This window comes from Anguilla anguilla, chromosome 9 (genome assembly GCF_013347855.1).
Source record: "Anguilla anguilla isolate fAngAng1 chromosome 9, fAngAng1.pri, whole genome shotgun sequence".
Lineage (NCBI taxonomy): Eukaryota > Metazoa > Chordata > Actinopteri > Anguilliformes > Anguillidae > Anguilla > Anguilla anguilla.
Genome location: NC_049209.1, coordinates 1,308,804 through 1,326,174, shown reverse-complemented (window position 1 = coordinate 1,326,174; position 17,371 = coordinate 1,308,804). Strand labels below are relative to the sequence as shown.

The following is a 17,371-nucleotide window of genomic DNA, read 5'->3' as shown; positions in this document are numbered from 1 at the left end:
CGCCGCTGTGAAGTGACAGTTAGCGATTAAACGCCGCGTGGGCCTCCAGCGCAGCGACTCTCTCTCTCTCTCCACCCGGCCTGGCGCCGCTCGCCCCCGTCGACCCAGCACACACTGCTCCTCAAACCAGTTGCCAGGCAACACATCTAAAAGGGATGTAAAAGAAGTACCTAATGCTGCAGATGGATTTTTTACACTGAGAAGAGAGCGGGAGTACCCGCGGCAGAACCTCCCTCCTCAGGCCAGTGGTGGGGACACCGATCCTGCAATTGGGGAGCACAGATGCATCATGGGGCTCGAAACGCCGCCGTGTGCTTTGGAGGGATCGCACAGATGCATCATGGGGCTTCTGAGGGATCGCACAGAGCCCAGGCTGCCTTGGCAACCAATGTTCCCCGACACGCTTTTACCAAGGACGCTGAATTCACTGTTCTGTGGACATTGCCTGGTGGTGTGTAGGTGATCTGGGCCCTCTTCCCTCCCTCCCTCTCTCTCTCCATTTTCTCTTTTCTCTCCTCTCTCCCTCCCTCTCCCCTCTCTCTCTCTCTGAACTGAACTGAACTGAACATTCTAATGCTGATTTCACAATCACTGCTTGTAATTGAAAGCAGTGGAGTTCTAGAACACAGACTTGGGGAAAATAAAAACATGCTCTTCAAAGGGTTAATGTGGCCAGTAGCTCCTGTCAAAAGCCGTCTCGATTCTGCTGTAATGTTCAGTAGTATCCAAATGCCTGTTAATCGTAAACTGAGTTTGTGCCACGCTTTTGTTAGCGGAATTGTGATGGTGTTTTTCCGCTGTCCATTGCTGCTCTGGGGAAAGGCCTCTCACTCCTGCTTCTAGCTGAGCTCTGTCATCAGTGCTGTGTATTTAAGAGCACACTGTGGCACCCACGTCTGCCACACGACTAACACACCAGCGCTCTCCTGATGACTGAGTGCGAACACAAGGCTTCATTTCACCTCCCAAAAAAAATTAATAATCCACAAGTTTTAACACGCAGGTGCTTGTCTGTTCCCATCTTAAGTCTGTGACAGTTTGCAAATTTGCTGCTCGACGAGCAGCCAAGGTTAGGGCTGGGTGACATACCACGACTATAATTATCAAAAGCGATAACGGTCTTCACCAGCATATGGTGTGTTAGCTTTCTGTTCCTCTTCCTCTCTTTAATTAGACTTGATTCGATAGTAAACAACCAAGCTTCAAGAGGCCATGTGAAATGCTTCCGGGAAAAAAAACTTAACAACTTATATATTGGGTGTTGATAAGACAGCCAATCAGCAGCAAGGTCGTACAGCTTCCATGTGATGCGTTTTTTTTTTTAACCATCACATGGAAGCTGCAAGGTCTCGCTGCTGATTGGCTGTCTTAAGGTCACCCAGTAGATAACAGTGGTGACGTTTTTTTCCGAAAGCATTTCACATGGCCTCTGAAGCATGGTGGTTTACGACCACATCAGGTATAATTAAAGAGAAAAAGAGGAAAAGTTAAATAGTAATAGTAATACACCACACGGTGGCGATGACCGTTACTGCATCCGATAATCATCATGGCAGGACATCGCCCAGTCCTAGCCAAGGTCTCTCCTATCAGCCCCAGCAGAACGGCCTGTCCACCGGCATCGGATTATCCCCCCCCACCCCACCCCCCCCCACTCTCTCTGTGACTTCAGAAGCAGGGTATGAGGGGGGGCTGCAGGGGAGGGGGGGGGGGTGCACAGAAGCGTGAGACACCGAAACACGACAGCACCCCAACAGCATGCTAATGCAGGACAGCTAGCGTCCATTAGCCCGTTAGCCCGTTAGCGGCATCAGAAACGGCCGAGCTCAGCGACCTTTCGGAGTGACACCGGAGAGGTCACACGACCTGCAGTGACCCCAGTTTGTGCGGTTTGGGACGTCAGGAAGCGAAATGCAGCACATACAGAACTAAACCGTCACACGTGCTCACACACAGGATGGCTTTCCCTGCCTCCCTTCTCATTAAGAGGCTGTAAATTCGCACAGTGCTCCATTCTTAATTATTTAGGAATTTTCCGGGGGAAAGTGTCCAGTATTTTCCCACCGGTGCCCAAAGGGAGCGCCTGTATTCCCAGGAACTCCGCCATCGGGAGTGTGTCGCAGGCTCATTTGCATAACAGCGGGGGGGTCAGGGGGTCCCGGGGGGGTCCGGGGGGGCCCGGGGGGGCCCGGGGGGGTCGGGGCAGACGGCCACAGCGCGAGTGCCTCCCGTCTCTTGTGCGAGAACAAAAGCGCTTGGAGGCCCGCCAGACATTCCCGGCGTGGCGATTCGGGCACCCCCGCCCCCCCGCCCCCCCGCTCCCCCGCCCCCCCGCTCCCCCGCTCATCCGGTCACACACCCCTGAGTCACACCCCAGCTCGGGATGCCAGGTTCACGTGAGCGTGAATCACCGGAACATGACGTGAGAGGAGGCTGCTCATAGGCTAACCATCCACACCCATACTGCCATCCAATACCTGCATCCCATACCGCCATCCTATACTGCCATCCAATACCTCCATCCCATACCTCCATCCCATACTGCCCTCCCATACCTCCATCCCATACTGCCCTCCCATACGGCCATACTGCCCTCCCATACCTCCATCCCATACTGCCCTCCCATACGGCCATACTGCCCTCCCATACCTCCATCCCATACTGCCCTCCCATACGGCCATACTGCCCTCCCATACCACCATCCCATACCGCCCTCACATACTGCCATATCACCCTCCCATATCGCCATCTCATACTGCCCTCCTATACCGCCATCCCATACTGCCATCCAATACCTCCATCCCATACCGCCATCCCATACCACCCTCCCATACCGCCATCTCATACTGCCCTCCCATACCGCCATCCCATACTGCCCTCCCATACCGCCATCCTGTACCGCACTCCCATGACCCCATTTCATACTGCCATCCCATATCCCATACCACCATCCCATACCACCATCCCATACTGTCATCCCGTACCGTCAAATCTCCTTTCAACTGTCACTGCTGGTTACTGGAATTAATTCTGAAGAGGCTGGAGCATGGGCTTACAGCAGGGCTGTCCAATCTTTTCCAAAAAGGGCCGACGTGGGTGCAGGCTTCAGGTCCAGCACCAGGACACTCGATTCTACTGATTGGCTATTCCCGGAATTCGATCATGACCTTTGAGGAGTTGAATGGGGTGTCTTAGCACTGGGCTACACGGGTCGTTTTGGGGTGCGCTTGCACACCCCCGGCCTGGAGCGCTGGGCCACACGGGTCGTTTTGGGGTGCGCCTGCACACTCCCGGCCCGGAGCGCTGGGCCACACGGGTCGTTTTGGGGTGGGCCTGCACACCCCCGGCCCGGAGCGTGGAGCGTGGGCAGCCGCGGAGGGCGCCCGTGCGGTACAGCCTGTTCCCAGGGCTTCTCCACAGCGCCACGGGAAGCGTAATAAAGACACTGCTGAGATAATGGCCCAAGGTTGCGCGCTCCGAGCCGCTCAAACAGAGCCAGCCATTCACCAGCGTTCCCTAGCAACACCCCCAGCCAGCGCAGGCCCAAACGAGTGCGTCCGGAGAGACGCACTCTACACCACCGAGCTAATTGCGTTCTGCGGAACACCCGGTTGTCAGAAAGTTGTTCGCATTCGGCCCGTAAAAGTCTTTCTCTCCCGCAGCTGGCGCCTGGGCGGGGGGGAGGGTACGGGAGGGGATGGGGGGGGGGGGGGGGCGCGCTTCTTTCAGGCTCCACAGTGGCGGGGCTTCAGAGCGTTCTGCTGACCTCTGCTGTTCTCCCTAAAAGCAGAGGTCAGCCCACAATGGAGGTATCTGTGTTTGGCTCAAAACAAAGAACACTTCAGGAATCCAGGTTCTGGATAGTCAGAATCAGAAAAGGGACTGGTGAATGCAGCCTGCAGCACTACTGGCCACTAAACACAGGCCCCAAGGCATGGGGGGGTGGGGGGGGTAGGAATATGTGAGAAAATTACATTTATCAACCAGAGTAGGACTAAATACAAAGCTACTCTTCCTTCACACACCCGTACACTCAAACACTAACACTGCCTCTCAGTAGTATAATGGGTAAGGAACTGGTCTTGTAACCTAAAGGCCACAGGTTCGATTGGACAATGCCGTTGAGCAAGGTACTTGGCCTGCATTGCTTCAGTATATATCCAGCTGTGTAAAAATGCAAATGCTGTGTAAAAAGCTGTGTAAGTCGCTCAGGATAAGAGCGGCTGCTAAAGGCCTGTAATGTAACGAAGTTACCGTGAACTTTAGTCTTGTGACGCAGCCGCCATTTTAGGATTTCTCCAGAACTGGCCTAATTTTCCTGTGGGCCTCTGACCACCTCTTGCAGCGTATTTCTTCTCAGCGAGCAGCGAGCGAACTGTGAGGGTCAGAGAGAGGTCAGAACGCAGAAACACGCCGTTATAACAACAACAGCGAGCCAGAGAGAGGGAGAGAGAGGGAGAGAGGGAGAGAGGGAGAGAGGGAGAGGGAGAGAAAGCCAGAGCCAGAGCCAGACGCAGAGAACCCTTCTGTTCCAGGCCAGCGCTGCTCTGCTAGCATGGAGGCTGAAGGCCCGTCTGCTGTGGTCTAGGCAACAGGAATACCTGACAGGTGGCAAGCGGAAGATTACAGTTTCTAAACTTCTAAAGTTTTATATGTAACGTTCCTTAAAGAGCTGGAACCTAACATAACTAGAAGGTCCCCCAAAAAAGGGGGGGTTGGCAGGGGGTTTGGGGGTAGTTGGGTGGGTTAGTGGGTTTAGGAGGGGCTAGTCGTTAAAGAGTTAGGGGGGGTTAATGGGGTTAGGGGGGTTAAGGGGGGTTAGCAGAGGTTAGGGTTAAAGGGGCCCATTGGCACGATCATTTCTCGCCCAATTTGGATTGGATCCAGGCCTTAGGGTTCACACTCACACCCCACAAGTGGTTCAGTAAAGCCTGCCCCTGAACCCTAGCCCAAACCCTAAACTGAACCCTAAACCCTTACCATAACCCAAACCCTAAACCCTTACCCTAGCACAAACCCTGAACCAAATCCTAAACCCTTACCCTAGCACAAACCCTGAACCAAATCCTAAACCCTTACCCTAGCCCAAACCCTGAACCAAATCCTAAACCCTTACCCTAGCCCAAACCCTGAACCAAATCCTAAACCCTTACCCTAGCACAAACCCTGAACCAAACCCTAAACCCTTACCCTAGCCCAAACCCTGAACCAAACCCTAAACCCTTACCCAAGCACAAACCCTGAACCAAATCCTAAACCCTTACCCTAGCCCAAACCCTGAACCAAACCCTAAACCCTTACCCTAGCCCAAACCCTGAACCAAATCCTAAACCCTTACCCTAGCACAAACCCGGAACCAAACCCTAAACCCTTACCCTAGCACAAACCCTGAACCAAACCCTAAACCCTTACCCTAGCCCAAACCCTGAACCAAATCCTAAACCCTTACCCTAGCCCAAACCCTGAACCAAATCCTAAACCCTTACCCTAGCCCAAACCCTGAACCAAATCCTAAACCCTTACCCTAGCCCAAACCCTGAACCAAATCCTAAACCCTTACCCTAGCACAAACCCTGAACCAAATCCTAAACCCTTACCCTAGCCCAAACCCTAATTCGGGCCACAGGATGCACTCTTGCAACCCCATGAGTGCTTTAGGATCCCAAGTCTTCAGCCACCATTCCCACAGGGAAAGAGTGAGTCTACAGTGACCCAGGACTCAAATCCTCACAAACTCTTAGGCCCTGTATGTGTGGCACTGTGTTCAGTGAACATCGCTGTAAGGTCACCCTGCACATGCATTCTACAGTACTGGGACCATTATTTCATGAAGAACACTATTTACACGCATCCACATGCTTTCCGTGGTTTTTATTTGACAGATAATGCGGGCAACAAGGGCACCTGGGAGCGATTCACTGCTGTGACGAGTGACAAAGTTCATTTTTAGCCTTTCTGCTTTACAGTGGGAACGCACAAGGAATGGAATTCTTGTCATAACTGTTGTCATGGCAATAGCTAGAGCTGCTCCATCAGTTCTCTCTCTCGAGCGAGCGCTCGCTACAGAGCCAGACCTACCAGAGCCCCACGAGGCAAGATGGGGCCGCCGGAATCCTGTCTATGCAGATCAGCTCTCGACATAAAACTGCCTTAATAACCGAACAGCATTCCCAGGGTCGAGGCCAAAACCGGAATTCCCTGGGCCGAGGCGGAAAGCCGAGCGGAATCTCCGCGGTCCGAGGATTCCCAGGAATGTCGCCTCGTTTTTCACTGGCCGAGTATCTGGCTGTCTGTGGACATCGGCACACGTTCATTTTTTTTTTCTCTTTAATCTCAAATGTCTGTAAAATAAATATCAATCTAACGGAAAAGGAGGACAGAGGAAAGCCAAAATGGAGGGAAAAAAAGGAATGAGCCACCTCACCTGATCATGTTGTCATAATAATAATAATGATTATTATTATTTTTATTTTTATTATTATTATTATTATTATTATTATTGACCAGGGCCTATTAAGTGTTGAAATATATGTATTTATTTGCTCATTTACTTTTCCCTCATACACAGCGAACCCTGTGGTGACAACCTGCACTTTCTGCTCCATGCAGCGTTTACCAGCGATGACCTTTTCCTGACATGGCCACCGTGTGGTGTGTATAAATGCTCCGCATCAGAAACCTGTGAGCACCGCGTTTCAGAGCCGGGAGCGCATTCTGATGAATCCGCATGCTTTGGCTTTGTTCCTTCCTGGTAAACGGAAATGCATCACAGGCCTGCGGCACACTGCGTTATCCATACCGCCCTGAGCAGGTAAGGCCACAACTGCACAACGACCGACTCGTGCGCTGCACGGACATGCGCACGTAAAGACAAAGCCTTACAAATCCAGCGGCCGCCGCCGTCTGTTAAAGGACAGCCATGAGCCGTTTGAATGAGAAACAGCCATCTGACATCCTGACGCATTCACTGACCAATGAATCACACCATTCTTTCTGGGAAGCCAGATTCCAAAGCCGGCCTTATAATGGATATGGAAATACGGATAAGCACTTATATCCCACCGAAGGATATAGGAGTTTGAGCTGTTAAAAGCCTGGGGGTTCGAGTGAAATCACAGTCGGAAACAAACGCATCTTTATGATAGAGAAACGGGAGAGGCACAAAACGGCCATTGTTCATCTTTAAGGCTTCCGAGACGATCGGAGACCGATAAGCCGGCAAATATTAGAACAAGTCCGGGCGCAAATTACTTCAGTTCCTTCAACCGTAGAGCACACCGACGGGAAAACAAGAATTCAGTTACAAACTTTTAAATTGTCTCTAACTAAAACCGCCCAAAAACACCATGGAGCACAGCTCTTGTATTTTCAAAAAAAAAAAAAAAAAAACTTGAATAATTCATCAGATTGCTTTCTTTTTATCGCACGTCATTAACACTGGTCTATAACTCATTTGTGAATCATCCTCCAGATAAGAGCAGCTAACAAGTGGCTTCTCACAGTGAATGCATAATGGTCAGAAAATTGCACAGGATGTAGCAACAGTGATCTTTAAACCGTATTAGTCATGTATCAGTATCTGTTGTATTGTGAAACAACTGAATTTCAGACCAGCCATCTAGGCCAAGTTGTGGGCGACAAAATGGTATTGCATTTCGCCCCGGTTAGCTTATGTGCCATTAAAATTAACCTGCTTTTGTGGGTGGCTTGACAGAAATTAACCTGCAATGATCGTTTCACTGTGGCAACCTGGGAAACTGAACAAAACAATCCAAAGTGAGTTCAGAAGTTCTGCATTGTTCACTTGGAGGGCGTCCTGTCTCCGTATCTCTGGTCCATATGAAAACACCGACAAGTTCTTCAGTCATTCGGCTTCTTCGTAGACAGACAACCGTCCACCCACCCATCCGTCCCCCCTCCAGGCAAGAGAACACATGCTGCCACACGCAAGCCTCATGTTTTAAGGAACACATTTATGAAGCAGCACTCAAGACAGCGCTGGACTGTGCAAAACAAGATTAGCAGTGAATCAGACAGTGGGTCCTGAAGACAGAAAACAGAGGCAGATGGGTCGTTGGATGGGTTTACAGACATGCAGACGCTTATACTGTTAGTCAGATATTCCTGCATTATGAAACATGGCATCTTATTGAATCGTAATAATCTAACAATTTCACCCTCTTCTCTCTCTCATAAACTCTTGGTCTTAATGACAGCGCAAACACAAACGGCTAGTGGAGGAATCCCTGTTGTGATATTAAAATTCCGACAAATATGCTCTTATTTCTGTCCAATATTTCTAAAGACAAAATTCACCGTCTAGATAATATCCAGTGAAATGATCATCACGCGATCGAATCGTGCACCTTCACGAGTGACTGACACGCGGCACAGTTGTACAAACGGTTAAAAAGGAGGAGTCAGTTCACAGAGCTTGGAACTCCTGTCCAGCTACACGCACGACAACGCCACCCGCTCGTGATCGCGGCTCTCTTCTCTACAGACGCGTACGATTTGAAGTTTACGCACAACAGGAACGGGAACGCGAACGGACGGTCGTGCTGCTCGACAGTTCGGAGTGATGGATACGCGTCACTGGAAAGAAAACGATGAGACGCGACGGCGATTCCCTTGAAAATGTGTCCAAAGTATACAGCTTATACTGACAAACGGATCGAGACGGCAGATGGAAGGGTTTGACAGACCCTCGACCTAACCGTGTAAACAGACGCCTATGGCAATGAATATGGATGGCAGCGTCTTCACAACATAATCAAAGGATCTACATGCGTTCTCTGACAAATCCCGTCGGGACACGCGTGGCATGAAAAGGTAGCTATGAATATGCTTCTTCGGTTCATCTCTGAGTAATTAATATTGATTTATCAGACAGCGGTTATTAAATGAATGCTTTCGGTAAGCGGAGGCGCTTGTCGTGGATTCTGTCGTGACTGTGCCCGAACTTGCTGAACATTTTGTTTCCATTTGAAAGCAAGCTGCTGTCGATACGTGCGGCGCGTGTCGACGTTGCCTTTTTGCAAACTGATTGCAGACGGTAAATGGAACGTAGGTACTTATCCGAGCCACAGGGAAAACGACTGACAGCAAAACGAATCTCCATCGCCCGGTAATTAACCCGGTTTCCTGCGGGAAACGCAGCCTACCCTCACCCGCTGAAACGAGAGTAGACCGATTCATAAACCGATTATGACACCGTTAATCTCAGGTGTTCATTTTTAAAAATAAATATATTATGACTGGGTACGCAGACGTGTCCATTCAGAGTAGCACACAATTAATAACGGTATTATTGGTGCTGGTGCTTTATGGGAGAAATCTGGGGTGTGGATGTTACTGGGCGCCAGGCTGAATTCGAAGGACAGGCTCACAGGTGGGAATTTTTCCACTACTTTAAATGCTGATATCGTACAATTCCAGAGTCACAATTCCAGCTCTTTGTGAATTCCAGTCAATTTAAGAAAAATAATTTTAAAAATGGACTTTTCCACTTAATGACTGAGATATACACATACACAAGCATCACATAGTCATGAGTCTGATTCTGGCGATTGCCATCATGTTGATTCTGTTTGTGACCTTAAATCCAAACGCTCTGACATGTTGAACGAGAAGACTAAGTGCCAGTCAGTGTTCAGTACATTTTTTCTAATTTCCCTGTTAATATTCATCACGAAAAATAAATAATAAAACCTGATGCTGTAGACCCCAGAGCATTACAGTGAGGGGTTTTCATAGAGCGCTTTATCAGATAAAGTAGAGCTTCAAGTAGGACGTGATGAACGCTCTTATCAACATGCTCCAGTCGCGTAAGAGCAGGGGCTGGGCTCAGGGACTGACATGGAGCGGGTCGACTTCATTACGCGCGGTTTCAAAGTGCAGCGTTTCCCAGCATGCCGCGGGAGAGCAGCAATATCAGCGGCGCGTTTGAGTGGCGACAGGATCAGAGGTTTTCAGAAGTGCCCTCGTGCGAAAGTTCCCCAACGTCCTTTCAGCGATAAAGCGACCCTACCCCCCCCACCCGCCTCCACTTCAGAGCGCTGAATCATCGCAGGGATCCAGGTAAAACGGGGGGGGCTTGGATCCAGGTAAAACGAGCAGAGCGGCAGATCCACAACCTGTTAAAAAAAAAAAAACCGCGCTGATAAAAATCGGCCCTCTATCGGCAGCGCGTTATTTTGAAAGGTCACTGAGATTAGCATCTGGTCACTAAGAGGCTGTGGCAGTCACCATTACTGCCGTGGGAATACAGACCGGTCTGAATCACAGCCCGCTGAAATGTGATTATTCAGCTACTGGAGTCACTGAACTTCAGCTCACAATCTGTGCATCTGGTCTGCGATGGAGTGATAAAACAGTAACTTGTGGGATAAGGTGAGAAGAGGACAAACAAAAAGTTGTAGTTGGAAAGATCTCAGTATTATCACTGCAAAAACAGAGCAGTCAATATTCCAGCCAGCATATAGGCTACAGGTATAACAGCAAGCCACAGACGTATTTGAGCACAAACTGGAGCGGATCAGTCAGCATAGATAGTGAGGTTTTTGTGCACGGTACAGTCGTTTATTTTCTCTGGAGTACTCTGGTCTTTACACCATATAATAGTCAGGATTTTTTCCCCCTGCGGAACATGCAGTACTAGGCTTTCCTCTCTCAGATGTGTGAAACGGATACTTTACCCCCCTCCCGGGGTAATTATTGTGGCCGAACAGCTGAGATGAATTATGGGAGAGCGCTTGCCATGTTTGAGTATCGCGGGCCAATGTTTTGATAAATATCGTGTTGATGAGCGATGGGAGTTCCAGCGCCCCCCCTCCACCCCCCCCCCCCCCCCCACCCCCCACCCCCCAGCGCCCCCCCTCCACCCCCTCCACCCCCCAGCGTGGGGCCCGGTTTCCTCGGGAGATCTGAGGCCTTGTGGCCCCCCGCAGACACGCAGGCTCTCTCGCGGCCTTGTGGCCCCAGCTGTTAGCGGCACTGGCGGGGCCTCCCGGGCGAACCGGGTTTTGGGGTACGTGCGGATCCTCGCGTGACCGCCACGGCGCTCTCCGTAACCGGACCTCCGCGGGAGGGGCGCGGGTTCGGCAGAGGCGCGCGGGAGGAAAGCAGGTCGATTCCACAGCCTCATCTTCTTTTCCTCCCCCCTCTTCATGCAGGGAGACCCGCGGGCAGGAAGCGCGGGAGTAGCGGAGGTCAGAGGTCGGAGGTCGGCGAGGGCGCGCGGATGGTGTTGGCGGGACGCGCGGGAGGCCTGCTGGTTTCGGGAGCGCGGAGCGCGGAGGACGGCTCTGCCCGGCCACGCCCGGGCGGGGCAGCATGGTGATGTCGCAGGGCACCTACACCTTCCTGGCGTGCTTCGCGGGTTTCTGGCTGGTGTGGGCCCTGGTCGTCATGCTCTGCTGCTTCTGCAGCTCCCTGCAGCGGCGCCTCAAACGCAGGCGCCAGGCCCGGGTTCGGGAGCACTGCCTGCGCACGCTGGAGACCGAGCCCCTGGAGTGCCGCGGGTACCCCGCCAGGGACTACCCCGCCGGAGACTACCCCCCCAGAGACTATCCCCACAGGGACTACCCCGCCGGAGACTACCCCCCCAGAGACTACCCCCACAGGGACTACCCCCTTGGAGAGTACCCCCCAAGAGACTACCGCCCCAGAGAGTATACCACCGGAGAGTACCCCCCAAGAGACTACCCCCCCAGAGAGCCGCCCCCCCACTTCTGCCCCCCACACACCCTGCCCCCACACCTGCCCCCCAGCACCTGGACCAGCACTCAAGGTACCGTCCTCTCTCTCTATCTGCCTCTCCTTCTCTCCATCTCTGTCTGAATCTGTCTCCGTCTCCTTCTCTCCATCTCTGTCTGAATCTCCCCCTCTCCTTCTCTCCATCGCTGTCTGAATCTCCCCCTCTCCTTCTCTCCATCACTCCATTTCTGTCTGAATCTATCTGCCTCTCCATCTCTCCATCTCTGTCTGAATCTATCTCCCTCTCCATCTCTCCATCTCTGTCTGAATCTATCTCCCTCTCCATCTCTCCATCTCTGTCTGAATCTATCTCCCTCTCCATCTCTCCATCTCTGTCTGAATCTATCTCCCTCTCCTTCTCTCCATCACTCCATTTCTGTCTGAATCTATCTGCCTCTCCATCTCTCCATCTCTGTCTGAATCTATCTCCCTCTCCATCTCTCCATCTCTGTCTGAATCTATCTCCCTCTCCATCTCTCCATCTCTGTCTGAATCTATCTCCCTCTCCATCTCTCCATCTCTGTCTGAATCTATCTCCCTCTCCTTCTCTCCATCACTCCATTTCTGTCTGAATCTATCTGCCTCTCCATCTCTCCATCTCTGTCTGAATCTATCTCCCTCTCCATCTCTCCATCTCTGTCTGAATCTATCTCCCTCTCCATCTCTCCATCTCTGTCTGAATCTATCTCCCTCTCCTTCTCTCCATCACTCCATTTCTGTCTGAATCTATCTGCCTCTCCATCTCTCCATCTCTGTCTGAATCTATCTCCCTTTCCTTCTCTCCATTTCTATCTGAATCTGTCTCCCTCTCCTTCTCTCCATCTGTCTGAATCTATCTCCCTCTCCATCTCTCCATCTCTGTCTGAATCTATCTCCCTCTCCTTCTCTCCATCTGTCTGTCTCTCTGTCGTTCTCTCTCTCTGTCTGTCTCCCCCTGTATCTCCCTCTTTCACTCTGTCTCTGTCTGTCTTCGCCTCTCCTCCTCCCTCTCTCTCTCCTGCTGAATTTAATTTCTGTTGTCCTTCTTTCACCTCTCCTCCCCTCTCTGACCGTGGCGTTGAAAGTGGGGCCCATTTTGAGTGTGCTGATGGGAGTTTGAGGCGCGGTGGGGATTGTGGGATAGCGCCCCAGCCGTTTGTTTCTCCGTGTCTCACTGCGTATGTGAGAAATAATGACACACAGAAGCGTGGGCGGATGGTGCCGGAACGCCTGGCGGCAGCGGGGGGGGGGGGGGGGGGGGGGCATGGCTGTCAGGGGGAGTCTGGGGCTTGGCATGCGGCTGCTCCTACACACACAGGAAGAGTGGGAGGAGAGGAAGAGTCTAGCTCTCAAGGAAAAGCCATACATTCATATATGCTGATACTACATGCATGTGCACGTTTATATTTATGCATACTCATGCTCCACAGTGATGTATAATCCCCACGGCTGTGTTGGTTAGCGGGATTAGCGCTGTGTTGTTTAGCACGGTTAGCGCCGTGCTGGTTAGCGAGATTAGCGCTGTTGTTTAGCATGGTTAGCGCTGTGTTGTTTAGCACGGTTAGCGCTGTGTTGGTTAGCGGGATTAACACTGTGTTGTTTAGCATGGTTAGCGCTGTGTTGGTTAGCGGGATTAGCGCTGTGTTGTTTAGCATGGTTAGCGCTGTGTTGGTTAGCGAGATTAGCGCTGTGTTGTTTAGCATGGTTAGCGCTGTGTTGGTTAGCGGGATTAGCGCTGTGTTGGTTAGCGGGTTTAACACTGTGTTGGTTAGCGGGATTAGCGCTATGTTGTTTAGCACGGTTAGCGCTGTGTTGGTTAGCGGGATTAGCGCTGTGTTGTTTAGCGCGTTTAGCGCTGTGTTGGTTAGCGGGATTAGCGCTATGTTGTTTAGCACGTTTAGCGCTGTGTTGGTTAGCGGGATTAACACTGTGTTGTTTAGCACGGTTAGCGCTGTGTTGGTTAGCGGGATTAGCGCTGTGTTGGTTAGCGGGTTTAACACTGTGTTGGTTAGCGGGATTAGCGCTATGTTGTTTAGCACGGTTAGCGCTGTGTTGGTTAGCGGGATTAGCACCTTGGAGTTGGTGCTGCTGTCTCAAGGGATGTCCTTGAACAGCGTCAGCAGGCGGGAACATCCAGCCCCCCACCCCCCCACCCACAACTGTGTCACATGAGCCGATCTTCTTATCTGGTTATGGAAAAAACCCGCCAGACCGCCAAGTGCGCTAAAGTGTGCTTCTCACGCAGGCTGTACGCTGTACGAGGCAAGGGTCAGCCACAAGTGTGTTCTCTCTCCACTAGGACTGTTTTTATGACAGTCACAAACACACGTGCGCACAAGCATACACGCGCACACGCACACACACGCACACACACACGCGCGCACACACGCGCGCACGCACGCACGCACGCACACACTCTCTCTCTCTCTCTCACATGTGTTTTTTAAAGAAAATTGTACAAATATGAATACAAAACATTCTTGACCACACAGTGGACTTTGGCTTCACCATAAAAGACATAATAAAAGTACAAAATACAGCAAACATTTTGAAAGACAATAGACACGATTATGACATTATCTAGTACCTGAATAGTAGGATAGTACACTTTCTGCAGATTTTTGATGTTATTATTATTATTTATTTTTTAACAGTTTTCTGTGTGATGAAGGATATTTTAGCTTCTTACAGAAGTTTCTGATGAGCCATGGGCTCTACGACAGCACTCTCAAGTTTGGGGTGTAAAGAAAAATGTGTGTGTGTATGTGAGTGTGTGCGCTGTATTAGTGTGTGTGTGCTGTATGTGTGTGTGTGTGTGTGTGTGTATGTGTGCGTGTATGTGTGCTGTATTAGTGTGTGTGTGTTGTATCTGTGTGTGTGCTGTATTTGTGTGCATGTGCTGTATGTGTGTGTGTGTGTGCGCTGTATCTGTGTGTGTGGGTGTGCTGTATTAGTGTGTGTGTGTTGTATCTGTGTGTGTGCTGTATTTGTGTGCATGTGCTGTATGTGTGTGTGTGTGTGTGTGTGTGTGCGCTGTATCAGTGTGTGTGTGTGTGTGTGCTGTATTAGTGTGTGTGTGTGTGAGTGTATTTGTGCGCGCGCATGTTTATCTCTGGATGTTCGCTCAGTGTGATGCTCAGTGTGATGCTCAGTGTGATGCTCAGTGTGATGCTCAGTGTGGTGCTCAGTGTGATGCTCAGTGTGATGCTCAGTGTGATGCTCAGTGTGATGCTCAGTGTGATGCTCAGTGTGATGCTCAGTGTGATGCTCAGGAGGCTCCCATGAAAATAACACAGATGCTTCTTTATCGCCGTTTTCCACTTTAAGGTTATAAAGTTATAAAGTTGCTCGTGTTTCTCACCGCCTTTCCTGGCGGTTTTCTGCCGTTTGCAGCTGAGCAGATTTTTTTGTGCTGAGAACACTGAACGAGCCACTCTGGGAGCTTTTTGTGTCCTTCTCAGTCGTTCAGGAGTCTTCGGGAAATTAAATTCAGCTCAGTTTAAAGATTTTGCCTTTTGTCAAAAAACTTGCCAGCTTTCAATCAAGTTTTTCTTTATGTGAATGCTCACATCCCTCGCTGTATTAAAGTACAGGAGACAGTTAGGTTACAGGAAGCAGAGAGGGTAACAGGGACAGGCTCACAGGGCAGGGGGTGTCATTGCACTACATTACTGCATTTAGCAGACGCTCTTATCCAGAGCGACTTACACAACCTTTACACAGCATTTACACTGCATCCGTTTATACAGCTGGATATATACTGAAGCAAAGCAGGTTAAGTACCTTGCTCATTATACTATGGGGTCATGGCAGGGACTCAACCAGCCCCCTTAAACTTGGCTGGAGAGTGGGCTTGGCTACGGCTACTACAGGACGAGGTCGATTCAGGGCTTTATCACTGTGAGATAGTGGAGCGTGATCAGAGCTCGTAGTATGGTTAGGGTTAAGGCTTTATCACTGTGAGATAGTGGAGCCTGATCAGAGCTCGTAGTTTAGTCCAGAGACACATACGGGTGGGGAGGGAACATCGCGCCCCACTCTCCGGCGATAAGACGTGCCCAATCTGACGGACCGGGCTGGAACAGACGCTGACAGACTGTGACAGGAGTGGGTAGAAACTCACTGATGTAAAGGACATAAATATTTCCCAGGAGCAGTACCTGAACCCGCCTGGTACACCTCCCCCGGGCCTCACTTCTTCTTTCTCTCCCTCTCTCTCCCTCTCTCTCTCTCTCTCCCTCTCCCTCTCCCTCTCTGGTGCTTTATGCCACATTATCCTGTTAAATTACTGGTTCAGACTGCATTTCGCAGGCATTAATCATACTGGGAATAATTATGCAACCTTCACAGATTATGGATGCTTTATGCTTTTCATTTTTAATGCCTTTTATTTTCTGTATACTGGCCGGCCGCCATGTTGCCTAAAGTAACTGGGGGGGGGGGGGGGGTGTATACTGGCCGGCCGCCATGTTGCTTAAAGTAAATGGGGGGGGGGTGTGTTTCCTGTAGAAACGGATGCTTTTGGACAGCCCCCCTGCTACGAGGAGGCCGTGCTGATGGAGGACCCCCCCCCACCGTACAGCGAGGTCCTGGCTGACCCCAGGACTGGGACGTACACCAAGCCCGCGTCCGGGACGTCCCGCAAACAGGCGGACACAAAGACAAGCAAGGCGGGGCCGGAGGCGGGGCTGGAGGCGGGGCCGGAGGCGGGGCTTCCCGAGCGCCCCTTCTCCTCGCTGATCCGCCTCCCCGTGGACGAGCACTGGGACTCGCTGGGGCGGCTGCTGTCCGCCATGGACCTGAACCGAAACAACCTGCCCCCCGCCCCCAGCCACGCCCCCGCCCTCGCCCACGTGCACCTGCCCCGGGGGGGGCCGGACGAACTCGGAGCTGCGGCTGGAGCACACCTGCACCCTCCCCACCGCCTTCCCCCTTTTCGGCAGGAGCACGGCCGTGTGAGCCCACGGGCGGGGCAGCAAGGGGCGGGGCAACAAATGGGCGGGGCAGCAAGGGGCGGGGCACCAGGACTGAGCCCCTTCCACCACCGTCTCTGAGGGAAAGCCCTTTTTCCCCCTCTTAAATTTGTCACCCACTTCCTACAGCAGAGGGAGGGTCGTGCTGTGGGGGGTGGGGGGCAGAAATGGGCATAGTTTAGGGGAAGTAGAAACTGCAGGGGCGGAGCCTCTTTGTTGCCAGGGCTACAACAGCCCCTCATAAGGACAGCGACTGCAGCCTGACGAAGTGACGCCATTTTGAGTTTGCTGGGGAACCGTTTCCATGCGCCAGGGAGCACATGACCCAGACGCCCCCCTCCCCCCCACCTCCTCTTCACATCTTGTGCGCGTTTCTCTTGTCTGATAGAAATATAGCACAGAAATAAAACTGCAATGCTGTCTTTGTAAACTGTAGTTATAGCAAAAAAAGAAGTTAAAATAAAGTGAAATATTCAAATATCTCCTAAAGCAATTACTTCATGCTGCTCTTTCATTCAGATGCTCCAAACTGAATGATAAAACTTAATTGCTACATTATTTTGTATAGGTAAATATGTAATTATAAAACGGTATGGGACTTTATCCCATAAACAGGTTTTTTTTTCCTGTGAAAGGTTGTTTGAAAGTAATTTCCTGCTGTG

The 17,371-nt window shown here is 51.2% G+C and overlaps 1 pseudogene; it reads left to right on the top strand.

Moving 5' to 3' along the window:
• The first annotated feature begins 8,240 nt into the window (after positions 1-8,240).
• Positions 8,241-17,198, top strand: LOC118235757 (annotated as a pseudogene).
• The last annotated feature ends 173 nt before the right edge of the window (positions 17,199-17,371 follow it).